An 18,998-nucleotide genomic window follows, 5' to 3' on the forward strand; every position below is an offset into this window, starting at 1 on the left:
AATGCTACCAGAATTCGGTGGATAGTGGGCTATGGAAGCTAACAGCATTAAGGTCATGCTCGAAAAGAAGTAACATGCTCAGTTCTGTTCTTCAAATAAGGCATTTTCAGCATGTCAGTTAAGTATTATCACTCACAAGGTAAGTCGGTAAAAAAAAGAGAAGAGAAATATTTTTAATACACATAAACACCTCCATACCTCCTCGTATGCTTCTTATAAATATTTTAAAACGTTCAAGTTTTCTCAGATTCTTACCCACCATCCCAATAATTTGTTTAATGAATAGTACTTACAGTGCTAACCCTAAACCCCACCGGAAGCTCACACTTGAGGCAGACGCGCGATGCATTCGCACCGACCGGATGTGGTCGACCTACACTGACATGTCGGGTTTATACGACCAATTGATATAGTGATATCATTCTCATTTTGATAACTAACTGTTAATATTTAGTGAATGTGTAAAAGTAGGCCTTTTGTAGCTTCACGCTTTTCAGGGTAGGCAGACGGAATGTAGTGTTAAGGTATTCCGTTCCAATTTTGGCGCAATTCATGCCGCGGTTTTCCTTGATAGTAAAGCCAAAACATGAAAATTTAAATATGTCACTTTTTCGAATAGGAATCAAACCTAAGACCTGAATGGCCACTAAAAGTAGGATTAAGGTATTAATTGGCTTTAGTATTAAAAAATAAGGATTAAGGTATTAAAAGAATATAATTTGTTTGATGTCTTGAGATGCTCAAATTATTTACTCTATCTGTTATATTAGTAATCGTTCAATAAACTATATTTCTGTTATTAAAACAATAGGAATCAATTATGAATCATTTTTTAAATATTTTTTCAAAATTTTCATTCATAAATTACTAAATATACAACAATTAAGTCAACAAAAAAAAACGTAAAAATCCTAAAAAAGGCTAATTCGCCCAAATTCGTGCAAAATCTCATAAAATCAGCAATCACAGTACAATCAGACCAGATGGTGGAACAAAAGAACCCACCAGCCTTTGTCTGAAGTCTTGGATATAGGAAGCATGGTTCCAATTATGGTATCCAACCATAACTGGTGGGGACCTTGCAATTATGGCGAGAAATGCGCAGATTTACCTCATATGTACCTGTCACGTAAGAAAAACGTGAAAAATTAAATGTAAACAACTTTGTTGTTAGCGTTTTATGTGGATAAAAATGTTATTATTAGTTATATAAATCACTTGAGATACTTATAAGTAATGATTTAAATCATAATGATAAATAAATGTAAAATATTTTCTATTTCTTTTTGTTTTTAATATTTACATTATTATATGGAATTGGAATTAATTAAGCATTAAATATCTTTCGACTTATCTAATTATCATCATTAGACTTAGTAGACTGTTTATGTAGTGCCTTTTTTAGTTTCACGTTGTGTTCCGCATATAGTTAGGCAGAGGGAACCTGGGAACCTCGTGTTAAAAGACGACAAGAAATCGAATAATTTAGAGATATTATTTAAATACTTACAAATACTTTATATCATGATCTTGAGACGAAATCTGAAACAAAAATATTACGATAAGTAATCATTTCACATTGATTGAATTCTATTTAAAATGTTTAGCAAAGTAATCTTTTTTTAGCTAGCGGAGTAGCCAGAGGGAAGAGAATGCTAGTTAGAATGAAGTTAAAAGTCGTTTCGCCTCCTCTTTCTGTCATCAACCTCATGCATGCATATATGCCCTCCGGCTTCTGGAGGATCATTAGGATTTTTCGTGATCTTTCCATTATCATCGATATCCTCATTCAGGGTGTGCGGTGTTGAGTTCTGCCACTCATTACGCAATATTTAGGAAATTTGGGCCAAAATAGATCACGAAGCGTTCTTACACTTGGTTTTTTTGAAAAGAGTTTCGGTTAAAAGAATGAAACTGTAAAGAATTAGACAAATAAAGACAGGTTTCATAGGCAATTCAAAACTAGATTCTAAAAGTATATGTGCTCGTATGTTTTATCGAACTAGTCATACGACCTAAAACAAAAGTAAGAGAACACTTTCACTCATTGCGTTCTTATCATTTGTGTGAATCTTTGTTTTTTTTAAATCGCGTAATGTGACAACCAGATGTTTATGTAACATGGTCTTTCGGTCCCGGTTCTGCCTTTTCCTAAATATTTCAGAATTTTTACAAATATTTTTAATAAAATATCTCCATTAGAAAAAGTGATTTTTGGGAATCTTTTCCTTTAATTAAAATGGAGAGAAAGAGAATAGAACAAAAAGCGACGAGTGTCGAAAGAATGTCTAAACCTGCAACAAACGCTAAATACGATAATCATAAGAATATATTAAACAAAGGTCACACCACATACTATTTGTAAATTGTACACCAACGAATCTAAGTATTGTCGTACTTTATGCAAAATACAACCTTCAGTTTAGGAGGTCAGAGCAAACAGACAAACACAAACGTTAGGAATCACTTCCGCCTTATTTGAACGCTATTATTACAAGTAGGCTAAATATGTATAAATATATTTATGGTGTGTACACCCATTAAGGATTTCTTGCTTTCTCTAGTTAAACGTTTACCTAATGATGATGTTTGTTAGTTTTTGTAAGTTTGGGATTTTAGTGATAGTTGTACTGACAATACTGGTCAGTGATGTCAGTCCTAACTGACATGCTTCGCTCCTGAACATACAACATCTTAAAATCGGATTAAAAGCTGAAAACGGAATGTTTCGACAATAGGTTTTCTCTCGGCCTGCTATATGTTTAGCGTGGAGTTACAAAAGCAATCCTTGAAGCAAAACTTCTATATTTGCATAGTAACGTTTGTAATCGGACCTAGATATATTAGGCCTTGGAAATGGAAATATTAATAAATAATAACATATTCCCCGAGAGGGGATCGAACTCACAACCATCGAGTTAACACACGCTTTTGCCTACGACGATATATTTTTTACAAGCCTTTATTTGACTTGCCGTGGTAATATGTGTTAGTATGTGAAATCTTGCAAGCTCAATTTGACCCACTTCCCAGTACCAGGTTGAACTGCTTTTTGGATTACAACAGTCCTGATAACAATGAAATAACATAATTATAATCAATATTAATTCGGTAATGTAATCTCTTTTTTCCCGTACAATCTCCTTTGTGTGTTCTCCATACAACGTGACATTTGGCGAAGTGATTAGGGCTCAACTGGCACGCTCAAAGCGCCATAAATAAAGAACTGAACTGAAGTGAATATCAATTCGTCCACTATCACCAACTTCTTCATACATGAAGAGGTCCTTTTTTTTCCCCTAGCCTGCACCATCCCATTGTTGGGCAAAGACCTCTCTCCACTTCTTCCATTCTAGTCTATTTCGCGCTATTGAGCACCAGTCAGGCTTATAATGGTCCAGCTTGTCTCGCTATCTCCGTTTTGGTCTGCCAAATCTCCTTTTAGAGCTTGGAATCCACCTGGTAGAAGATTTCGCCCAAGACTCTTCAGGCATGCGGCAGACATGTCCGGGCTAGTCCCATTTCAGCATAGCGGCTTAAATACCCACGTCAGCGATTTTTGTGCGAGAGCGCAGTTGGGTCCTGCTGCTTGAATTGTGGAGGATGGACCTACAAATCAATATTGTTATGTCTAAAATGGCCGATAGTAAATAATAGTATAGTATATAAATAAGTATATAATAATCGTTACAAAGTTAGTATGACGCCAGATGTGGACATAGGATGTAGGTCAAAATCGTCTCGTCTCACGGCCTTCGTACAGTGATCGAGCTGTGCGATATGGTCAAATATCATTTTGAAGTATCTATCTATATAAATATAACTAGCTATGAGTGATTGAACTATTTAAATTCACTTTTTTTTTTATTTTCCCGCAGTATCCCGCAAGATAAAATGAGGGAAAACAATCTGTTCCCCACTTTCTGTCAAAATATTGCTTGGTGAGTGGCGGAGTTCAACTTCTCGCTTTGTCTTCTTCGTTTAATTTAGACACACATATATAATTTAAATAACTTAATGCTCGATATTGAACCCTCAACCGCCATTCTTATGGTCAGCTGCGTTGTAGTGCCTCCAGGGGCCTCGACTATTCAACTATTTATTTAAATATGAATTAGCTAACTATATGTGAAAAGGAACCTAATATCAAGACACTCCGTTATCCATCTTTCCGCTCGAATTAGACACATTAAGTGGTGGAACTCAACGCTGCATTAAATGTTCTTGTTTTGGGAAATTATTAATTTATTTACCGAAGTGGTGTTCGAACCCATGCCTTTTGGAATTTAACATTTTAATATTAATTTTCAGTATTTTAAAACTTTTAAAAATACTGAAAATTGATATTAAAATGTATATTATAAACCTTTGCGAATATTATTTTAAACATTGTAAGTATATAACGTAATCAATTTGAGAATGTTCCCACGATTGAATATTGCTACAGAGAAATTACGTTTTATCGAACCTGTGTACGACGTGAAAGGTTTTCAGCTCTGACATGACAGGTTGGGTAACGCTAACAAATAATATAATAGCTTAAATAAAAGACGGCCATCGTGAGAACTATGAGCGCAAGGGTTGTGGGTTCGACCTCTTCTCAGAAGAATAATTTATTTTCATTTATATAATTTATTTTTTCGACACTGAACAAGCAATGACTGGAAAATTGGGCGAAAAGTGGGGAACTGGTTGTCTTGGCATTTGGTTCCTTCATTAACCTGCTATATAAGTGAAGCTAAATAAATATTCTTTAAAATAATTATTTTAATATACCTATTTTAATACTACAGGTTAATAGTAGTTGCGTAGCACACTGTATAGACAATGGTTAAGGGTTCGATCGTCACTTGGGCCAATTAAATATTTTTAAACTTTAGTAGCAAGAGGAAAAATTCTGTATAAATATTTTCTGCGCTATATATTTTCAATACTAATAAAAAACATTGTTTTATCATCCGACCTTACATTCGTTTTAACAAGACAATTGTTATCAAAAACACGAGGTAATTTGCCCGACCTTAAATACACGTATTAAGTATAGCACTACCTCAAAAGATAAATAAACTGAGGTATTATCCTTCGCAAAGACTAAACTAGATTCAAGAATTATAAAAGTATTAGAAGAAGAAAATTGATGCAGAACTTTAATACGCAGTTAAGTTCCGCTAAGTACGAAATGTCTTTAAGCTAGGGAGGGTCAAGAAATGAAGAGATTAAGGATTAGGGTAGGGAATCTAGTGATAAGACACTATGTTCTTGACTCTTAGCGCAAGTTACGAGAGCTTACATGATGAATGACGTAATTCAATTTTCTTTTCTTGTCAGAGTGAGGAAATGAATTTAGTAAGGAATTCATTCACTCGGATAAGAATGAACTCACACTCGCGTAAAGGGAACCTAGTGTTCAAACACTTCGTTCCCATTAACCTTTAAGTATGGACGTCGGGTCTGACAGACCAGACAGTTCTACGAATTCTACAAATCGGCCACTTCTCGGTGACCTCCGCCACTGAGTCTCTCAGTATCTTTCGTATTAATGACAAAATGAATGTAGATAGCAATGGTTGTGTCTCTGGGTTCAAAACACGTGAGTATTTAACGTTCTAAACGGGGCCTGGGTCTGTCAGACCCGACGTCCATGTTTCCCATACATGAATGATTTCAAAACGCCATATATTTTTATAATATTACAAAATATACTTTAATATTTTAATTGTATTATTTGTATTCAAATGTTTTTATTGTTTTATATCATATATTATTTGGCATTGTTTGTTATATATTTTAGTAATATAAATATTATTTACCTAAAAAAGATTCAATTTTTTTAGTTTTTATGATAAAATGGAAAAAAATGATCAACCTAGCACGTCAGGGACAAAAATATCGGTACTTTATAATCAACATCAAACAAAAGAATTGGACGACGACATTTTATAAAGAAAATAGCACTTTATCAAATAAGAAGACGCGTTTTGTATACTAAACTACTCTAAGAATTGAGAATGACTTTGACTCGCGTTTCGCGATCTGATCTATCATTTATAGAACATGAAGCTAAAAAAATAGTTTTGGGATCTTGAAAAACATGTACACTTTGCCCCCAAAAGATATATAGAAACACAAGACATACTTATGTTGACTGCAATCGTCCTGTTTGCTTACAATGTTGAAAGCCATTGTGTATCGATGTTCAATAATACCCTATCTTGAGGTGTTGTCAAAATTTTTATTTTATAACATAAGATGTAATTTCTTTATTTTTTTTATTTGTTAGACTTTATATTTTGTTAAAAAAATATTTATTTTATTATCTGTCTTTTTTTTATAGTATTATTTTCTTAAGAGTCATCCCATGTGGCCAATGACTGAAATTGAGACTTTAAGTTACTTAAATCGTTGTGATGCGTAAACTTTAATAAAAAGCGATTTTATTTATATTGATTTTGTTTGATTTGAGGCTATTCATGTAAACTAAAACATAAAATTGTCTTCTTCCTTTAAAAAACAGCCGGTATATGTCCAATAAATACACTGGTCTGACAGACCCGACGTCCATATGTATGTTATAAAAAAGTCACGTCCATAGTTAAAGGTTAAGATTATTCCATTCTCCATTTTATTTTGGAGATTTATTATAACAAGTTAAGCATCACATCAAACTTTTACTATGCTTTTATACTTATACTTACTTTTATTCTTTTAATATTCCAAAAAAGCCATATGGTAATAAAACATTTGTTATCACAAAGTTCAATGAACGCATTTTTCATTTCTTATCAGTGACAAACTAAATTACTAAGATAAGCCACCCCCCACTGATAAGAGAGTGTAGTCCATTCATTATGCAACATAATTAAGTAACCGTTGCATCTCTTGAAACGTTATCACAAGATTCTTTGAACTAAGCATACAAAAATAGACAATTTTACTAAAAATTTTATAAACAGTTTAAAAAGTATGAGCTTTTTTTAAGTTTTACGTTGTATCCTGCACATGGCAGAGTAGGCACAGGGAACCTAAGGGAACCAGGGAACCTATTCTACACTAAAAATCGTAAAACAGTAGCAATTTTGAAATTAATATGAGGAAACGTTTAAAATTTTAAAGACTCGAACCCGCACCTTTTGGACGTTCCAATTATTCTTAAAATACTTCTCAATATAAAATTTACCTATACCATTAAACTCAACAAAATATATAAGAAAAACGAGTAAAAATTGAATCTACAACTAATATCTACACTCACACAATCTACTATCTGCTCATAATGGTATAAAAAATAAGGAAAGTGAGGTCACTAATGTTAAATAAGGAACAAGTGGCTTTCTTTTTATGTTTTAATAATTTGCGTTTGTTGGAAAGTTTTCATGGCAACGCAGTTAGTGCTTGAGATGGCAGACGTCCGCCCACACTGTGAGGTCTTTGAGACGCGACCCATTCGGTTAATAATTTTCTTATTTTTCTTACCTAAACACTTATCTTTTCTCTTACTTATATATATTAGTGCTTATATTGTCTTTTTTTTTTAAATAATATATAATTTTAAAAAAGCGGAAAAACATACTTTTTTAGATCAATAAGTGCTATATGAATGCTCGTAGCTATAAATTGTATGAGCCAAAACTCGAATGGTTTACTAGTGGTGCTAGGAGAACGGAGAGTTTTAGGTTCCTGCTGATGGAATACTAGCACGAAATACTGCAATACCATCCATACATAAATATTTGTATAGATGAGTATCACAGTATGAGGTCCTTTAAGCGTCATAATATCAATTCATATTAGCAAACAATACATAGTGAAACAGACGGACGGACGAATTAGTGAAGTACAATGGCACATATAAATTAATTAGTATGCGTTTTGCCTCCGGTCAGTGTGCTGAGTGCATATTTTGGTTAGCATTTTTGTAGTTTATTGAACTAAACAGAATGTAGTGATCATTCACTTTGTTTATTATTTACTACCTACTTTGCAAAACATGACAAATAAAACTAAGAAATAATAATAATATTCTTAATAATAATATTCTTTAAATTCTTCGCCATTAACCAGTAAAAACACAACCTAACAGAGTAACATTATAAAAAAACCTGTACAAGCATGTAAACATGTCGTACACAAAGAAATCACTCAATCGACTTCCTTGTCTAGTCCTGTTTATTGTATGAATTATACAAGTTTACTTTTTTAGTTAGAATATGTATATAGCCTTACGTTGTATTCCGCACATAGCAAGGTAGTCAAAGGGAACCTGGGAACCTAGTGTGAAGACACTCCGGTACCATTACGACACCTTAAATAAAATACAGGAATATATATGATCTAATAAGCGAAGAAGTTATAAAAACCGATTTAATTACTCGTTCCGTGTTGTAAACAAAGAAAACCTTTATAGCTTTTTTTGCCATGTATGTATGTATAATTATTATTCTATTATGTATGTATGTACGGATAATTGTAGCTACGCAACAAATATCTATTATTTTTTTAATTATCATTGCAATCGAATTGCTGGAGCTTTAGTGACTAACTAAAATTTAGCTATGTAGATAAGTAGACATAACAAAAATAAGTTTTAATTAGAATATAAAAATTTCGATGTAGCTCGATAAGAACGTGTGGGTAGGCAGAGGGAACCTGGGAACCTAGTGCTAACCATCCGTTCCCATTGGGACACTTCTGTCCCTCACTTTCTGTGGAATTGTCGAGTGACGGAATAACGTCGCGCTTTGTCTCATTAGCAGAATGAAAGTATGAAAATAACTATTTTATTTTCCGGAGAGAGAATAGAACCCACTACCTTTTTTAACCATAACTGCCTAAATTTTTATACTTTTCTATATTAAAAATAAATGCTTTTCTTTAAAAAATTTGAACCCAACATTTAAATTATTAATTTTAGGCACCCCTCAAGCTGTCAAATGATCTTTTTAAGTCACACGTCAGTAGACACACTCGTAGAACATTGTATTGATGACTGTAATGTAATTCAATATTCTTTAAAGTCAATGACTTTATTATATTTATAAGTTCCTACGAATGCCTTTGCACGTGCTGGCTCTGTTTCATATAGGGTAAAACATGCCTCAGTTTCAAATGCTCTATGTTAGACGTGTTGTCAGTGTTTCTTTTTGATCATAATAAGAAGCGTCCCCCGCGTAGGACTCGGTGCCGCATCAGCTGTCGAAGTAGGTGCACGAGTTTTGTCCGTGTGAGTAAAAATCTTCCGCGACGATACTTTGACGAGCGTCAGAATTATATTGGCAAATAATCTCCGTTAAATATAATTATAAATAATTGTGGTTTCAGTAAAATAATTATTTCTTTGATTGCATTAGAGTTTAAATTGCACTGTAATAAACGTTTTGTTGTTAAATATGTTTTATTTATTTTGTAAATAAAAAGGGCAAGTATCCGTATCAAAAAGGATAGTTGCCCTACTGTCTTTTGCGGATTGTTGCCCTGGGGCAACTATCCGTAACTACACATTTTAACGAGCAAACAGGTTTTTTTTCTTAATTATTTTTTTCATTCGGTTTTACCTTTTTTTCTTGGTGATATTTTTATTGGGTTTTATTATAGTTTATCTTAAATAAAATAAATTCTCAACAGCAAAATGTCTCGCAAGTATAAACGAAAGTCAGGCGTGGTGCCGCACCACATCGACTTAGCTTAGTACTTGCGCTCGAAGATCTAAATAAAAAACAAAAAAGTATCAACGAAATATCCCGGATTTATGGCATAACCTCTCGAACCTTAAGAAATTCAAAATAGCAAATTCAATAAAAGAAAATACCAACAACGAAGTTAAAGTTGATAATTATTGTGCAGAATGTTTTGAAAATTATAATTTAACTAAATCAAAATCAGATTGGGTACAATGTGAGATGTATCGAATGTGGTTGCATGAAACTTGTACAGCATTCAAAAACCATTGCATGAGATGTGGCAAGTTGAAAACCTTGGCTTCTGGTGATAATCAATACTAATGCCAAAGTTATTCCCATAATTATTTTTAATATTTAAGATAAAAACTAATATTTAATTCTTTTTTTTAATTAAAAAATTACATGTTCAAATTTAAAATTTTGACACCTTAGTACTTTTAAGTGTTGTTTGGGTAATAATTTAACTTCTCTTAGAATTTAGTACTCAATAAAGGATCTCAGTAAGTAATTAGGACTGACTATTTATTTAATAGATGCTATGCCAAAGTTAATTCTTTTTTTTGTTGTTCTATCTTTAAAATAAATAGTAATATTTAATTATTATTTTGGATATTTAATTACCATTTTGTTGTAATTTTATAATTATATTGACTTTGATTAATACTTAATGAAAGATTGTGTTCAATAACAAAAAGTGATTACTTAATAATTTAAGTAAAATTTATAAAGTAATTAATAATTTAAGTTTATATTAATATATAAATTCGTTTTTATTTGAAAAAAAAAAATAGAGAGGCAAGTATCCCCCGAAACATTTTTAACGTGAGGCTAGTATCCGCCATAGTAGGCAACTATCCTCTTTTTTAGAGGCCACTTAAAACAGGCTGTACTCAAAATTAATAATAGTTATATTTGAAAAAATTGGCTAAGTTAGAAGATTAATATATTATGTTTAAGAATACACTTTGAATAGGTAATGTAGTGGTATACATTTCTAATAAAAGAGCTTTTTCAAAAAGTGTGGCAACTATCCGGCTTTTACCCTAAATAGTATATATTTTATCTTTTAATATATATATTTTTAGTTTCTCGCTATATCTCGCATATAGTAGAGGTAGGCAGACGAAACTTAGTGGTAAGAATCTCCACTTTACGCCGAATTTTCGAAGAGTTATGCCTTGAGTGGAGGAACTCAACGTCTTATTTTTGCCTTCGTTCTTCGTTTTTTCTTCGAAGAAATGAGAATATTCATTAATAATTTCTACCCCCGAGTGGGAATCAAACCCACAACCATCGCGCTTACAGTCAGTCAAGCGTTCATGTCCCTACGACACGACCGCTTCATTTATAGTTAAAAAAATCACTTCACAGTAGACAATGATGTGATAAGTCACTATTTTCTCTCCATAAAAAAAAGCAATATAGGTGTATATTTTTAAATAAATATCAATAACTCAAATAGCTACATTTACAGAAAATTATACCAATGCAAACGAACAAGGCGTGTCGGTCAAGTGGCAGCAATAAAAGTCCTTAGAACAACTAAGACTATAATATTAAAAATATTTTATATTTAAAATATATTTCTATAATCAATAACATAAAAAGAACTTACTCTAGGTTCCAATATTCTATATTCATTAAAAAAATGGTTAGTTTACTTAAAAAAATGCAAATCGGTATTAAAGCGATAGTTTCAGAATTTAAAGGTGATGGTTGAGGGTTCCATTTTCAATCAAGGAAAAGAATTATTTCAAGATACACACTAGGGTATGGTCTTCTTCAGTCTTGAGTTCCCCTGCTCAACACGTAATATCTCAAAACTTAAGCAGAAAGTGAGGAACGGAGTATCTTAACCCAGGGTTCCCTCTGCCTTTCCTGCTGTAAGCGGGATACAGCGTGAAATAAAAAATAGCTGGTACAGTTGTATATCACTTCCATTATTATCTCATCTTAGTGTTGACACAGATGACTGTATCGAAATCTAATACCGATTTAAGGTCAATGCCTTGTTTTGCTCTTAAATATTAGATCATTTTAATCTTATTACATTGAATTTACTAACAATTTTAAATTACTTATAGCATAGTTAGTATTTTTATATTTGTATTTCTTATATACGTAGAAGGTCTTTGATTCAATTCTGGGCAAAGTAAATTGTTTTTTGCTAGGTTAAAAAATAGAAAAATTCTTCATCATTCTTTCATTCTTCAGCTTCACGCTGTATCCCGTAGCAGGGTATTCAGAAGGGTGCCTATTGCTAAGACACTTCGTTCCCCACTTTCTTGGGGTAGGTCTTCTTTTTCTTTCTTTCTCATTGTATACAATACCTTAAAAATTTGGCCGATTTGGACTCAATTGGACTGAATATGTTTACAATTATTTTGGACTCAATATATTGAGTGGCTGTACTCAACGCCGCGCTCTGCCTCGTTATCAAAGCGAGGAAATGAAAATATTAAATATTACAATCCCTCAAGTGGGAATCGAACCCACAGCGTCACTCAAAATATCTATTTTTTAACCGACTTCTGCAAGAAAAGGAGGTTATCAATTCGACTGTATTTTTTTTTACACATATTAGATTTACGAATGTACGTATATCTATACTAATATAATAAAGCGGAAGAGTTTGTTTGTTTGTTTGTTTGTTTGTTTGTTTGTTTGTTTGAACGCTAAGATCTCTGGATCTACTGGTCCGATTTTCATTGTTTTTGTTTTGTATGAAAGCTGCATTCTTCAGAAGTGCTATAGGCTATATAACATTACATTACACATATATACTAATATATTTTAAAGTACTTTCTAATTTGACATGCAATTTATTCTGCCATGTTAATAACAACCGTCGCGTCGCTACGCAACCGTTACCGCGACATTTTGATATTCATCCTTATGAAAATAAATATAAGAGTCACTTTTATCATTTCATCTTGATGGAAATTATAGTTTACTGTATAACATTCTGATAAATAATTAAGGAGATGTCACTGATTCCAAATGACCTAACCTACGGGCGGCACAGTATGACCGACGCGAACGGGCAGATGACGTTGACGGTTTTATAAATTTTTATACATTTTCGAACTATTGTAAATGTTTATGTAATTATTTGCTGTTTATAATTAATTTAAGCTACACTTTGGTTCTCTTCTTATTTTATTTGATATTGCCCGCTAAAATTATCCTGCTTAATAGAGAGAAATGTTTAGTTATTTCGTAGAGTCGATATCTATGTACGCACGCACGGAAAACTTTAGGTACTTTTTCTAATATTAAGAATTCTATATCCTTTAGTTACTTTTAATCCTTTTGTTGGTTAATTTCAATAACTCAGATATTTTTTTCTAATAATGTGTATCTACTTATTATCCTTTTTGATTGTTTAAGCTTAAATTTTCTTACTAATTCTATTGAAAATTGAAAATAATTTAATAAATATTCTTATAGTTGAAGCAGGCGTAGCCGCGTCCGGGTCCACTAGTACGTAATAAAACGGTAAGCTATGTATGTATATTTTAGCAATCGGTAGTTCTACCAGTTTTTTTAACCAAGGACGTTGGAAATGTAAATTTCATTAAATGTATCTAGGCGTATCTTATTTTGTATTACGTCTTCGTTTAGCATTGAATGTGTTGTACACTTCTGAGGTGAATTTCAAATGCTTAATTCTTAAGTTGATTCAATTTATATTGATTTTGGTATTTAGACCTTTTATTTATATAATTTAAATAAAAAAACAAATTGAAAGAAAACAGTAAAAATCGTTAACAGGCAAACTAAAAAGAAAAGAAACCAATCCAAAAAATGACATGCTAAAAAACGGAATCCAACGCCATGCCTTTTTTCACCTATCTCTAAAAGCGGGAATCGAACCTAAAACTATCACGTTTATAAGTGTTGATAGCTGATATAATAAATCCATATAATAGTAAATCTATTCATCCGTTTGTCCCTCTCACGGTAGCTTATAAACTAAGGTCATTAGGGTCACGCGGTCGGACTGACAGACACTTTCACAATTAGATATTAACATGCCGATGTACATACATATCGTATTGTATGCGAAAATTGTTAGTTTAGAGTAAGAATTTAACGTCGATGCGAAAGTACCCACCTATTATCATTATTGTTCAAGATTTGATCTTGAGATATATTGATAAGACACTCTGTTACCCATTCAGACACTAGGTCCCCTCTGCTTACCCTGCTGTGTGCGGGATACAGCGTGAAGCTGATTCCATTAGAAAACGTATATAATTTTCATATACTTAGAGCGTGTTTGATATATAAATTTTCTGTTCTGTTAGACAAAATGCGGCGTTTAATTCTGTCGCTAGTTACGAAATGTCCTGATAATGGAGTGGTACGTGGAAAAGTGAGTATCACAACACTAGGTTCCCTCTGCCTACCCTAACATAAGTACAGAAGGGTGAAGCTGTTTTTTATAGGTTCATGAATTTTCTGTAACACGTTTGACCTACTCGGGATTCGTACCTAGAACTTAAAAATATTCCTACATTAGCTAAATTCAATAATTATACTCCTTGTTTATACAGCGTGTTCACAATAATTTATTATCTAATAAGTATCGACACTTACACGACATCGAGCAAGGGTGGAATTGTTTCTTCTAAACAACAGGTAGATTGTAAAGATAAGAGCCATTACTTACAACTTAATAAACTAACTTTCCCTTTCAAATAGGGAAATGTCAAATGACATTTAAGTTAACGTGAAGACAAAGAAAACAGAGGTACTGCGGCGTTAGGTTCCGTTATCAAACACGCAATGGTTGACTACAATTGATTTTACTTTAATTTACTTAACTACAGAAGACCCACTGCTCTGCTGGTGCATTGCTTCGACACCAAAGGCCACAACCGGTCGATTTTGCAGCACACTTTGTGCCACTAGCTCATATATGTATATACTAAATATTAATTTAATATGGTAAGACTCATTCTAGGTCACATTTGCCAGTAGGTATGTCTTATGCAAATGAATGCAGTTTAGTAATTCCAAACAGTAAATTATCTATAATCACTTGCTTTATGTGTTTTTTGCAATTAATGACGAAAGTTCAAGGTGAAATAGTTATTTCATTAAGAAATTTGTTCTGTATTGTTTATTTAAAAATTCCTTGGGAAAAATTCTTTTATACCTCTTCGTTCAGATATTTTTAAACTGCTTTTCGTTTCACGCCGCGCTTTCGTCGTTACCTGGCCGAGAAAAAGAAAATTTGAAATCTTTCATTTCTCCGAGCCCTGTCGCGGTAATAGTCACACGCTTGAGCCCCTGCGCCACCACTGGTCTCTAATATTTCTCTAATTCTTCAATTAAAACCAGCAGTTCTTGAGATTTGTGCGTTCAACCAAACAAACAGCTTTATAAAATTAGGAAATATAAATAGGTACATATGAATATGAATGAAGGATTGATGCAATATGAAAGTGCGAAGGTCATGTTTGGAGGTTGACGAGAAGATTGTAGGGAGTCGATAGGTGACGGATTGGTCACGAGACTTGGGCAACCGCTACTGGACAGGATACTTGTATTATTATACTAGCTTGTTTTGTGGTTTTGGTTGGCATTGGGTTTGCCAACTTGGGTAAAAAAAAGTTATTTTTTAAAAATATATAAAAATGCAACATACTTCCTTTTTAAGGCGTAATGGCGAACAGTCGTGCAAGTTTGTAAAGCAAATCATATAAACTCTTTCTTTAGTGACTGTCTACTGTGTCAGACAACATACAGATAGAAAGACGTGGCGTTGAACGCTGAAATTTGTCATGTAGGAACCAAGGAGCCTTCCTTTTTGGGGATGTAAGGAGCACCAAAAGAAATGATTCCCAGAAATCCTACAGGAACAAGAAAAACCAATCCTGTTTTCGCAAGTTAGCTTTCATAGTCCACGCGAACGAAGCAACGGGCTACGGCTAGTGTTAAATAACAAAAGACCAATACTCGATGGTTTTACTGTATACACACATAGATGATAGAAGAGATCATCCGTTGTCAATCAGCCATTTTAAAATGAACTTCCGATATATTGTTCTTTATGATCAAATGTATGACGATGAAAGTTCATCTTAGAGTAGTCTTATGGTTATGCAAGGTAAAATTTCATGGAATTTAAGTAAAACTGACACGCTTGTCACGACAATGTATGGAAATGTGTGAGATGGTAGTACTGGTATGGAGAGATGGGAAGTAAACAAGAATTGTATTAGATAACAGCTGTTCATCTTCTTGTAAGGAAGAGAGATACTTGAGTTAGAACACTAATATCTCTGTTCTCTAGGTTCCATTGCTACTCAGGTGAGTGGATTATTTTTATTTCCTCGCCTCGGTAAGAAGACGGCGCGCGGCGTTAAGTTGCGTAAGGCGCCAGGAAGGTAGTATCTATTGGCGATATAACGTGAAGCTTATAAAATAGCTTATACATACATCTATATGAACTTTATATTTAAAAACAAATTTTACACAAAAAAAGCCAAAAAACAAAAACCTTTCAAACAATGAAAACAATTGACTCACTGTTCCATATTTACTTAACTAAAGTAATCGATAAGATTTGATTCACTTTGTTATTATTAGTCACGAGCAGCTGCGTTATGTTCTTAATTACATGCCTTTATAACGCTTGTATGGTTGTTGAATGTTGGTGGGGAGATATAGGGGTAAGCGCGCTGTATCCCGCATATAGCGGGATAGGAATAGGGAAAGTGTTAAGACACTCCGTTACGTTACGCACTACTATGTTGACGCGTATATATTATGTATGGTTATCTTTATATAAATATAAATATATTTCTTATTAAATAAATATGTTAGCAATATTCATCCCATCGAGTGTGGTGGCGAGAATTGGGGTTGGGTTATATCCAGCGGTGGACAAAAGATGCTGTTGATGATGCATCCCATCTCTACAAAAACTATAACTGTGCCAAATTTCATTAAAATCTCATTAAAAAATTATACTTATTTAGGAGGGTAATCCCAGGAACTACTTTTACTCTCACATCTTCAATAATTTTTACCATATTTTCTTCTCATTTTTGCCTCATGCCATTGAATTTCAATTATAATTTTTTAAACTAATCTTTCTCTATTTCTAAACAAAACCAAGGCTTCCATATCTTATCTTGCTAATATATAATTATGTTTTAATTAAGCAAACGTAATTTTAATTAGATATAAATTATTGACAAAACATAAAATAAATATATAGTTGTGTACCTTTTTAAATTTCGTCACTTATCTATAAACAATTTAGACAAGGCCGTCTGTTATCTAAGTTGATGATTTGCCAATCATTAATGATGATTCATTGCGTTGATAGTGAAAATGGATATAATTTGTCTCTGTTGCGGAAACACCTGTCGTTTAGATGTAGTAGTGAGTTCAATTCCCACTGGAGTTAAGTAACCACATGTAGCAGAGTACGCAGAGGGATCCTAGTGTTAAGACACTCCACTTCCCAGTTTCCGCCGATTTCTGGAGATCTCTGGACACCAGAGCGATGAAATTAAAATATTAAATATTTCATTAAATATTCCCCGAGTGGGAATTGAACTCACAACTTGTGCACACGCTTGTCTTGTATCGCGATTGGTTTAAGTTTTTCGGTTATTAATATATATTTTTTAATAATTTTACATCAAAAGAACTAATAGACTGGGATCCGGCCGTTGAATCCTGCATAAACGAGTTTTCTTAATTAAACCTATATTAATGAATAATACATGATTAGTAGAACAGATTACACCTGGGTTGCCTGGAAGAATCCTGCCGCAATCACCTTTAATTTCATTTTTTCGTAACTCGTTTTTGGAGATAATTGCACCAATACGTTTTTTATATGAATCGCACATCATTTGAAAGATAATCGCATAAGGAATTGGAAAATTAAGGGTTGCCAGCTCTCAGTCTGCCGCAAGTCTAGGGTTGCCTGGTTTAAAGATGTCACTAAATGTTAATAATTTGCACTCATGTGTTTTTTTAATGAATTATATATCAAATTAAAGCTTATTTTTTTCTGAACACTATAAAACAGGGTTGCCTGGAAAATTCCTGCCGCAAACTGGGGTTGCCAGCGTTTGAAATATTTTATTCCGGTTCCGTTTGACTATGAGAATAGACGATGAAATGCGCGGTCTGCCCCATGTTTTAAAGTAAAATATTATATAATAGAAGGTCAATCTTAAAATCAATGTTTATTCTAATTGTTCACCTGTTAAATGATGATTTTAATCATATTAAGTACACGTAGAAAACTATTTAAAGATGAAATCATCCTTATTTTTCAAGTAAAATAATGAATGTATAATATTGAGTCTTTGCAAAATCTATTTTCTAAATACTAATATTTATTTAAATTACCATTTTGAAACAACTAAATTATCTAATTAAATAAATGTTTACAAATATCGATCTACTATAAGCTATTAATATACATACATATACATCATGTTTCCTTAATATAATGAAGGGTGACCATTATTGCGGATATTTTTTAAATTAATTATATTGAAAAATATATTTCAATGAACTCTCTGTCTCTCTCTCTCTCTCTCTCTTCATCCTCTACTTGTTTGATTTCACAACGCTTGCCGCAACTTTTTTTTTCTCACGCAACTTTTAATAATTTGCATAGGAAAAAAATATATATATATAATAGAATTATAATAAACAAAACTAAGTTAGCAAAGATTAATTCCAAGAAAATTCGGCAGTAATGCCGACTAATAAACGCTATTTACGATTTATGACCAGGAGTCGGCAAATATCAATTAGTTAGTTCGCTATTTTTTACTATAGATAAACATTTTGCAGCGCGAAACAAAGCAAACCACATGCAATAAAATTATTTTCGAAGATGTATTGTTTCTAAATGCAATAAAAGGGCAGATGGCCAAATGAGTTGTTTTTGAGCATATTACTTAGTTACTTACCTTTCGTTTTAGAGTAAAGACGTTTTTACTTGACAAAAATGAAGATGTGTTTTTTGTGCGGCCGGAGTGAAAATGTGATAGAATTTAACGAGGAATCTCTCCAAAAGTGTAAAATTATGCTATTGTTTCGCCAAAAAATGAATTTTAAATACAGTGACATTTTTTTTAATAGTGACACAATGCACGGTTATCATTTACAGTGTTACAAAAAGTTCATTGTTTTAAAACAAAAATATAAAGAAGTATTTTTTAATTATTTTCTAATGCAAAACGTAAGTATACTTTAATGTTTAATATTATATATTTTTATCTATGTAAATAACTTCTAATACAGAATAAAATCTAGACAATTGTGGCAGTGGGA

General features: G+C 32.7%; 1 protein-coding gene across 2 annotated transcripts in view; it reads right to left on the bottom strand.

Moving 5' to 3' along the window:
* Positions 1–18,998, bottom strand: part of form3 (FH2 domain-containing protein formin 3) — an 81,297-nt gene that overhangs the window by 31,687 nt on the left and 30,612 nt on the right. Inside the window, exon 3 of one of the 2 annotated variants that reach the window (XM_085190320.1) lies at positions 1,511–1,542. The exons of the other annotated variant lie outside the window; for it this stretch is intronic. The gene's annotated coding sequence lies outside the window, so the exon portion shown is untranslated. The remainder of the gene's footprint in view (positions 1–1,510; positions 1,543–18,998) is intronic. 2 annotated transcript variants of the gene reach the window in all.

Source organism: Heliconius melpomene, chromosome 9 (assembly GCF_056956725.1).
Source record: "Heliconius melpomene rosina isolate 202511_hmr_F chromosome 9, ASM5695672v1, whole genome shotgun sequence".
In the NCBI taxonomy this organism is placed as follows: domain Eukaryota; kingdom Metazoa; phylum Arthropoda; class Insecta; order Lepidoptera; family Nymphalidae; genus Heliconius; species Heliconius melpomene.